This window comes from Belonocnema kinseyi, chromosome 3, assembly GCF_010883055.1.
Source record: "Belonocnema kinseyi isolate 2016_QV_RU_SX_M_011 chromosome 3, B_treatae_v1, whole genome shotgun sequence".
NCBI classification, from domain to species: Eukaryota; Metazoa; Arthropoda; class Insecta; order Hymenoptera; family Cynipidae; genus Belonocnema; species Belonocnema kinseyi.
In genome coordinates this window covers 40,668,046-40,676,349 of record NC_046659.1, presented here as the reverse complement: position 1 = coordinate 40,676,349, position 8,304 = coordinate 40,668,046, and the positions used below count along the sequence as shown (strand labels likewise).

Below are 8,304 nucleotides of genomic sequence, written 5' to 3'. Positions count from 1 at the left end.
CTCTCGATTTGACCTTCCCATGACCTTGAACCTAACGCGATAAAGTTCAGCGGACACCAGGTTCATAATCAGCGACCCCAAAAACCTATAACATATTTTAAAAAAATTTTTTACCGTTTTCTCTCGATTTGACCTTCCAATGACCCTGAACCTTACGCGATAAAAGTCAAAGGACGCCAGATTTGTATTCGGCGACCCCGAAAACCATAGTAAACCCGTGCTAACCTCAGAATACATGTTTAAGAGTGTCAAATCTCTCGAAAATACAGTTGGTGGGTAGTGGTGTTTCTTATATTTGTAGGGGGTGGGGGTGGCTGGGGGGTGGAGGGTAGTTCGTTTAGCGTGCAATCGACTCGGGATACTTATAAGATACTACCATGATTTTTTCAGATTTTTTGGTCCAAAAATAAATTAGGCCAAAAACCGGCCTTACCGACCCTCCCCCTTTGCCCTCGGATGGGACCTTGAATATCAGAGCAGAAACCATTGAGGAATTAGAAATACAATGGAGGCAGAAAGCCATCCATGGTGAGCACACCAACATGTTAGATCAAAATGAAGTGGATAGTGAGGGATCTAATATTTGGCTATGAAAGGGTGTTCTGCATCCAGAAACGAAAGCATTCCTCATTGCGATACAGGACAACGTTGTCAGCACCAGATACCAACGAATCCATTGATCATATTATTGATGGCTGTCGCGTACTGGCTCAGAGGGATTATACGCACATACATAATGAAGTAGCAGGAATTATACATCAACAACTTGCAGTCAACCTATACAACCAAGATCCACAAGTATAGCGAGTTAAGGCATGAAGTAAAGACCATATGGAGAAATGTGAATCATGCATCTATTCATCCCATTGTGATTTCGGCTACAGGTAATGTACATGAAAGATGCACTGAACATCTTGAACAATTAGGACTCAGTATGGTATTGACAGCAGCTCAGGAGGCGGTTTTATTAAATACCTGTCGCATTGTAAGGAACTTTCTTGACTCTCGTGATTTTATACCTACAACATCATCGCAGGAGGTTTTAGTCATCGTATTAAATTATTTAAATTAACCTATAACATTCTAATCTCATCAGTCACTTGACTTAGTCTGTGGCCATGATCTATAGCTTAGTTTACCTGAGTAAAAGTTTAATAAAAGCATAAAAATACATTTTATTAAAGAGTAAGGAAGTTAGGCATTTACAAAAAAGTTTATCATTGTAGACAATTAAATTTGCGAAAAAAAATTGGAAGCTTCCAAAGTAATTAAAAAACATTAGGGGTATCCTACGATAGTACAAAAATACAGGAATATGATTTTGAGGAATTCATTTATGATATATGTTAATTTCACACGCAGTTGAATATTACTGACAGGACGTACGACTATGATAAACAAAGAAAAATCCTTTGAGAATATATTCAAAACAGATACAAATATTAAATTTGTTGGAAAATGCCTATTTTCATGATTTATTTGGTAGTGAACTCATCTTTTAAAATATCTTCTGATTTTGTAGTATGACAGATTATTATAATCATTTTCGTGTTTTATTGTAAACCAGCGATAAACATAGTTTAACAACAAACGTGTGGAAAACAGTTTGAAATGGTTTCGAAGACCTTCAGCTAAGAGAGACATGCCTAGTGATGGGACTGACAACGTTCAGACCGTCATACATTTTTCAATCATTTTTGCACACAATCCAAATTATAATACATAAATCATTCTAAAATAGGAAAAAAGAGACTGTAGATAATAATAAAATACATGTTCGATGTGCAACATAACCAAAAAATCTGATGCCTTACGCGGCAGTATTGAGGGATCGAAAAATTGAAGAATTTAAAGGAAGGGACAGCAATTTCTGTCATCTTATTTCATACAAATAATTATTACCCAGACAACAATTCGTGCGCGTACGTTTTTCGCACGTTGATGCGCGCACGAAATGCTTGCCAAAATGCACCACATCTACGAGCATTCTGTGGATGCGCCTTTAGTGCGTGCACAATGCGTCTCTAATATCAGCATGTGTACAATCACCCCGTGACGGAATTCCAAAATAAACGAAGAGTGTTAAAAAAATTATTTTTTATAAAATAAAAATATATTATTTTAAACATAAAATTAAAAGAAGGTAAAAAATAACATTAAAACAGAAAGATATAAGTTTATTAAAAAGTGTGTAAGAACTTGTTATTAACTAAAAAAGATGCATGAAATCGAAACACAAAAAGAAATTTTCTAACATATGGAATAGTAACATTTTAAGCTAAAAATGAATTTTTAGCTAGAAATAAAAGACTCATTTTTAACAAACAGTTAAAATTTAAGACAAAGTCATGAAAATTCGATTATTCATTTTGTAATTACCATTTATTTAATAAAAAGAATTCTTTTTAATACACGTTTTGAATTTAGCGCTAACCGCGGACGCTTTCGATGTTTTTGCATATTCAACGGAGATTTATATTGATCTTGTATTTGACACAAGAATATTACATAGGTCAGTATCCGCTGCGCGTGCGAAGACGGTCTTAAAATTGTTTATTTCTAATAAAATAAAGTACGAGAAAGATTTAATTTGAAAGAATTATTCCAGTAATGGAAAATTATGACATATTTTTAATGTTTGACCTCAGACTATAGGATCCCCCTTGGTAATTGGTTCTGTTATCCTGTTAAATATGTCATAATTTTCCATTTCTGAAATAAAACTTTCAATTTCAATCTTTTCCATACGTCATTTTTATTATAAATAAACAATTTTAAGACACTTTTCACACGCTCACTGAGTGCTTGCTTCATGCGCGAATCCACGTGCGTTACATGACATACCTGGCATATGCGCCTCCATTGACGATACATTTGCTTGCTGCTCTAAGACAGTGGTCGGCACGCTCCTGCCCTAGGCAGGGTAGCCTGCCCTGGCTGCCCTGTGACCTACTTTCAGGGCAGTACCTGCGAGCTTGGCTAGACCACCCCTTTCCTCAGGGGTTCTTTGTTAGAAAATGGGACAAAAATGTGAGATTAAAAAATGCGTAATTTTGCGATCAGTGACTTAAAAGTAATATATTTGGAATCTATGTATAGTTCCGATTCCAAATACATGTAATTTGTCTATAAAGGTTGAAAATTTGAGAAGTATTTAGTATTAAATTGACTGTCAATCTGATGTTTCTTGATTATAAACTCCTTCAAATTTTGTAACTTTTGTAGGCAGGTAATATATCATTGGAATCGGAAAAATTCGTGGATCGTCAAATCGCTAATTGAAAAATTAAAAGTTTTAAAATTTCCTTACTTTTACATTCCTGTGGAAAAAAGACACTTGCTGGAGTAAGCTCACTCACACTAAGGTACATGAACAGACCGAAAAGTAGTAGAAAAAATTATGTCGGGTGGAGCCTGACCATACCTGAAAACTAAGCGAAACGTTTGCCGACCACTGCTCTAAGAGCACGTCGTGCGTGACAATATGCACGGCCTACCTGCTCCATGCGCGCAATGTGCGCTAGTATTGTGATCTGGGTAGTAAACAATTTGAATAATTCCCAGAACTTTTTAAGCAATTGCTTATTTTTTAACGAAATTTAACTTATTTAAACAATTATTTATTCCCAAATATTTTTTTAATAATCTATTTTCTGGATGAAATATAATATTTGGTCATGACTTGGAGTATTTAAAATTTTGTAAAACGTCATGTAATTATTTAAACAATTTATTATTTTTTATTTTCAAAACCCTATTCTATTTTTTAATGAATAATTACAATAACTCTGAGACATTTCGTCTAATGTTCAACAAATTTCTATTTGCTTATGGAATTATTATTTGCTCAAGCTGTTTTTTCCGATGACCTTGAATAATAATCGTATTTTTCGAAATAAGCATAATATTCAATGATTTGGAGTAGTGAATGCTGGGAAAAACGGCATTTCATCGAATAAACCATTTTTATTGGTTAACCATCCATACTCAATTTGGAGGAAATCTGAAGAAGAAAAAACATTTAATTTATAAACAATTACATCAAGCTTTTCGCAGAATTAGTACTCTTCAAAATCATTCAATATTATGTTTAATTAATAAAATAAAATTTTAAAAATATTTTCTTGGAAAAAAATAATTGTTGAAAGAAATTTAGTTTGTTCGAAAAATCAATAATTAGTAAATATATTTTTTCTACACACTATACAGTCAGGAAAATAATTGTATGTGTTCCATTTTATATTATTTCCCGAAAGTCTTCGATAGAAAACTGCTTTATACAATAAAAATTGTATATACAAATAAGAATTTCTTAAACATTAGAAGAAATATAACAAAATTATGTATACCATAATTTATTGTTTAAGGTGTGTACAGAGCGGACAGAAAGACAACTAAAGTTCCCGCAGAATTTTAGAGAAATCGAAGGTGCAGAATGCACTTACAAAATATACTTTGAAGGGATGGCAATCCCTATGTGACAAAAATAATTTGCAGTGGGTAAATGTCTCTCACGCCCACTTACGGTTAATCTCTACCTTCAAATTGCCTGGCTTGTACATTTTTACGGAAAGGAGATTAGATATTTGTCCCGTTTAGAGGAGCACCGCATAAAGGGCTTAAGAGAAAACGTGTTATGCTACGTGTTATGCTATGTAGCTATGCCGAAGACTTATAACAATACATTTTGAAACCCAATTTTCTCTTTTTGAATCTAGCAGTTTGTATACTAAGGTCAGGCCTCATAAATAGATAAAACTTAGGCAGATTTTTTTCAATATGACATTTTAGGTTTCGAAACGTAGTAAATTAAATTTAGACATGAGAAGTATTCTAAAAAATAAAATCTAACACCACTAAATTTACAAGCAATATTGTTTAATTTTGCTTCGGCAAATTAAAAATATTTACAACTAAATTTTTTGAACGGCTCTTATCCCAACGAAAATTTCTCGTGAACAGACGTCTACAAAATTTTTTAATTCATGCTGTCCTGACAATGCACACATACTTGGAGGGCGAAAATTGTAAACGCAAACTTAAACCTTAAAGTCTTAAACCTAAACATACCAACGTATAGGGCTTCAATTGAATTCCAAATAATATATTTTATACCTATAATATTTAATTAGACATTAAACGTATAAGAATGTATTGCTCCTGAATTCGGCTTTTGCCGAATCATTTTACATTCTCATCAAAGAAGCTATTAGATTTGTGTAAAATTTGACCCCCCACCCCTGATTTTTATTAATTGTCCACGTTTCGAGACCACCTGAATCCGAAAACTAGGTTTTTACGAATGTCTCTGCCTGTATGTATGTATGTTTATATGTCTGTATGTCAAAAAGTGGACGTATTTTGAATATTTTTGAGACCACTTATATCAACATTTAAAAATACTCTCTATGGATATAAATATTATTCAAAAAGTCGAACCACTAATCCTTATCACTTGTTTCATAAAAAACACAAATTAACAGAATTATAGCGTTTACAAAATTCCAAAGAACAAACAAAAATGAAAATTGTAAGCCAAATAACGCACGATATGAAAAAAGCCAACAGAAAAAAATTATTTTTGAATGCCTTATAATATAATCATAACAACTTTTTAAATTTTCTTGAATAATCGAAAATAAAAATTTGGACAGCATAAAACATAACGGAATTCCAACATTGCATTTTCGGTCAAACTGTACAAAACACGGAAAATGATGAATGGAACAAAATAATGTATTTCAAAAAGATCTACAAATTTGTTTTTAATTACTTTTTAATAGAATGCATAGTTTACGTTTTAATCGTGAAAAACATCATTAACAGTAAAAAAAAATCTGCCCGCTGTGTGGGCACATTCTTTTCACAACTTTTGTCTTTCAATTTCTTTTTCGTCAAGTGTGTTGGGGTTTACAAAAAGAACATTTTTTTGTGTTTGTAATGCTATTTTTTCATGATTAAAATAAAGACAGAACTATCAAAGCGCTCACACTTGCTAGCGAAACGAGCCGTGTGCGCAACGCTTTATGAGAATGTGCCCGTGAAGTGAGCAGATTTTTCAGTTGAAATGTGTAGGTTGGGATTAGTGCTTAACAAGGTATTTTGCGTATTGTTTTATTCAGGATTTATAAACTTACTTGAAGTACTTAAAGTAACTTTAAAGAGTGTTTGGCAATCACCTATATGGTCATTTATAATATTTTTTAAACTTGTTTCTTACAGTAAAAATGTTGCGTTTAAAATAATTTAACGTTACACTTATAAATATAAAGAAAGGAGACACACCTGAAAAAGAATTAACAGCCAGTTTATTACCTTATTCTTTCACGATCTCTATAGATCATTTTACTCTTTTGTAAAATTGTGATAGTTAATTGTTAGTTCAATTGCATCACTGAAACTTCGTTATAGAAATATATCTATAATTGTTTGATTTTTCGATGAATTTAATTTTCTCTGTACAGGAAAGTCGACTCGAATATATACATCGGCAACACTCCTAGTAGAGAATTAAACATGAAATGAAATATTCTGTTAGCGACCATAATAACAATTAACTGTTAAAATTTTTCATCGTAACAAAACGAAGGTGTGGGATCACAAAAGCGAAAGGAGATTTTTCTTAGGTTCCTTATTCTAAATTGCTATCGGTTTCAACTTACTACTTTTCTGTATTTCACTTTTTAAATCCTTTTTATTTTACATGTGCGTGTAAAGTGGCTTATTTCACGCTGGTTTAGCTTTAGATAAGTGCAATATTACATAAAAAATAAAATAATAAAAAATGTAAACATAAATTATATATAAAAAAAAGAAGTCAATTAAAAAATATAACCAAAAAATAATTAACATATAAATATATAATTAATTATAGGTGGCTCTGATTTTTGGTATTACTGGCGCTCGTAGGAGAGAGGAGTTGTATGATTTAACAGTTAAAGAAATCGAGGATGAAGGGACTCTCTTGCTCGTCAAAATTCCACATACAAAACATTATAAGCCTAGATCGTTTGTAGTTGGCGATGAATTTTATTGTTTGTATACAAAATGCGAGGCCTTGAGACCCAAAAATATAAAAACCTCGAGATTATTTTTTAATTATTCTGAAGGAAAGTGTAGTCAGCAATTCATTGGAATAAATAAGTTGGGAAATATGGCAAAAACAATCGCCCCGTATTTAAAATGATCAGATCCAGAAAGTTACACTGTACACAGTTTTCGTCGTGGTTCGGCCAACAAATTACGAGCTCAATAACAACCACACCCGGTAAATCTTTTCCATGTGCACCAACAGATAATTCAGACATCAACATGGAACCATCGACGTCAAAAACCTTTAATATTGAACAAAAACTAAATGTTGAAAATGAAATACTAAATCTACAGGCAAAGCATGCTTCCTTCAACTTTGACATCTGTTCAAATGTATCAATAGTTTTTGAAAGCAAAGAAAACTAACAATTTGCGTAATTTTATATAATTTTTCAGAGTTTTATTATATAAAAAACGAAAGAAAAAAAGCAATTCGTTATCTGTTTAGATTATTTCTATAATGCCCATATATTTGTCCTCTTTAGAGTTAGTTTCTTACCTTTGGGGGGGGGGGGGTCTCCGCCCCCGCCTTACTAAACAATGATAAAATAAAATAGTATGAGCAACCCCTGTGGTTTGGCAATTGTACCCTTAGCGGCTTCACTCGTGCGAACCGACCACACTTGTAGCTCACTATACTATTATATCAATAATGCATTTTATTTTTCGCTACTTTCCAAATGTCCACGATTCTTTAGCTTTTTTCATTTAGTTAATTTAATGTTTTAAATTAAAGGGTGAACACAATGTTAGATTTTCAACCCTAGTGATTACAGTGGATGATTTCCCCTATTTAAAACGGGTTAAAAATCCAATTCAATTTTGGATGTTTTTTCATCTAAATTGTACCTTGTTTAGTCATTATTTCTTCAAATTGTGATTTAATTTCACAACAACAGAGTATCCATTAAGAAAGACTGGAAGGATTTTTGTTTTCACATTTTAAAACGTGTTAAAGAAAAATCTTGTTCCTTAAATTCTTAAAGAGTTTTTTTAATTGTTCTTTTCTTTTGCTTATGAAGTTTTCAATAAAGTGCTAACGCTTTATTTATGCAAACGTTGCAAAGAGTTAATGATTGCTCTCCCATATTTAAAGCGGGTTGAAAAAATCAACGTTTCACTTCATTACTAAATTGCTTCAATCCTCCTGGAAATACCTAGATAAAATAAAAGTAATTGAGATCGCATGGATTCCTTGAACTGTCACGAATC

At 32.3% G+C, this 8,304-nt stretch overlaps 1 long non-coding RNA gene across 1 annotated transcript in view; it reads left to right on the top strand.

The window, feature by feature from the left end:
- The window catches only part of LOC117169179, a 51,267-nt gene that overhangs the window by 42,239 nt on the left and 724 nt on the right, over positions 1-8,304 (top strand). The window lies entirely within an intron of this gene.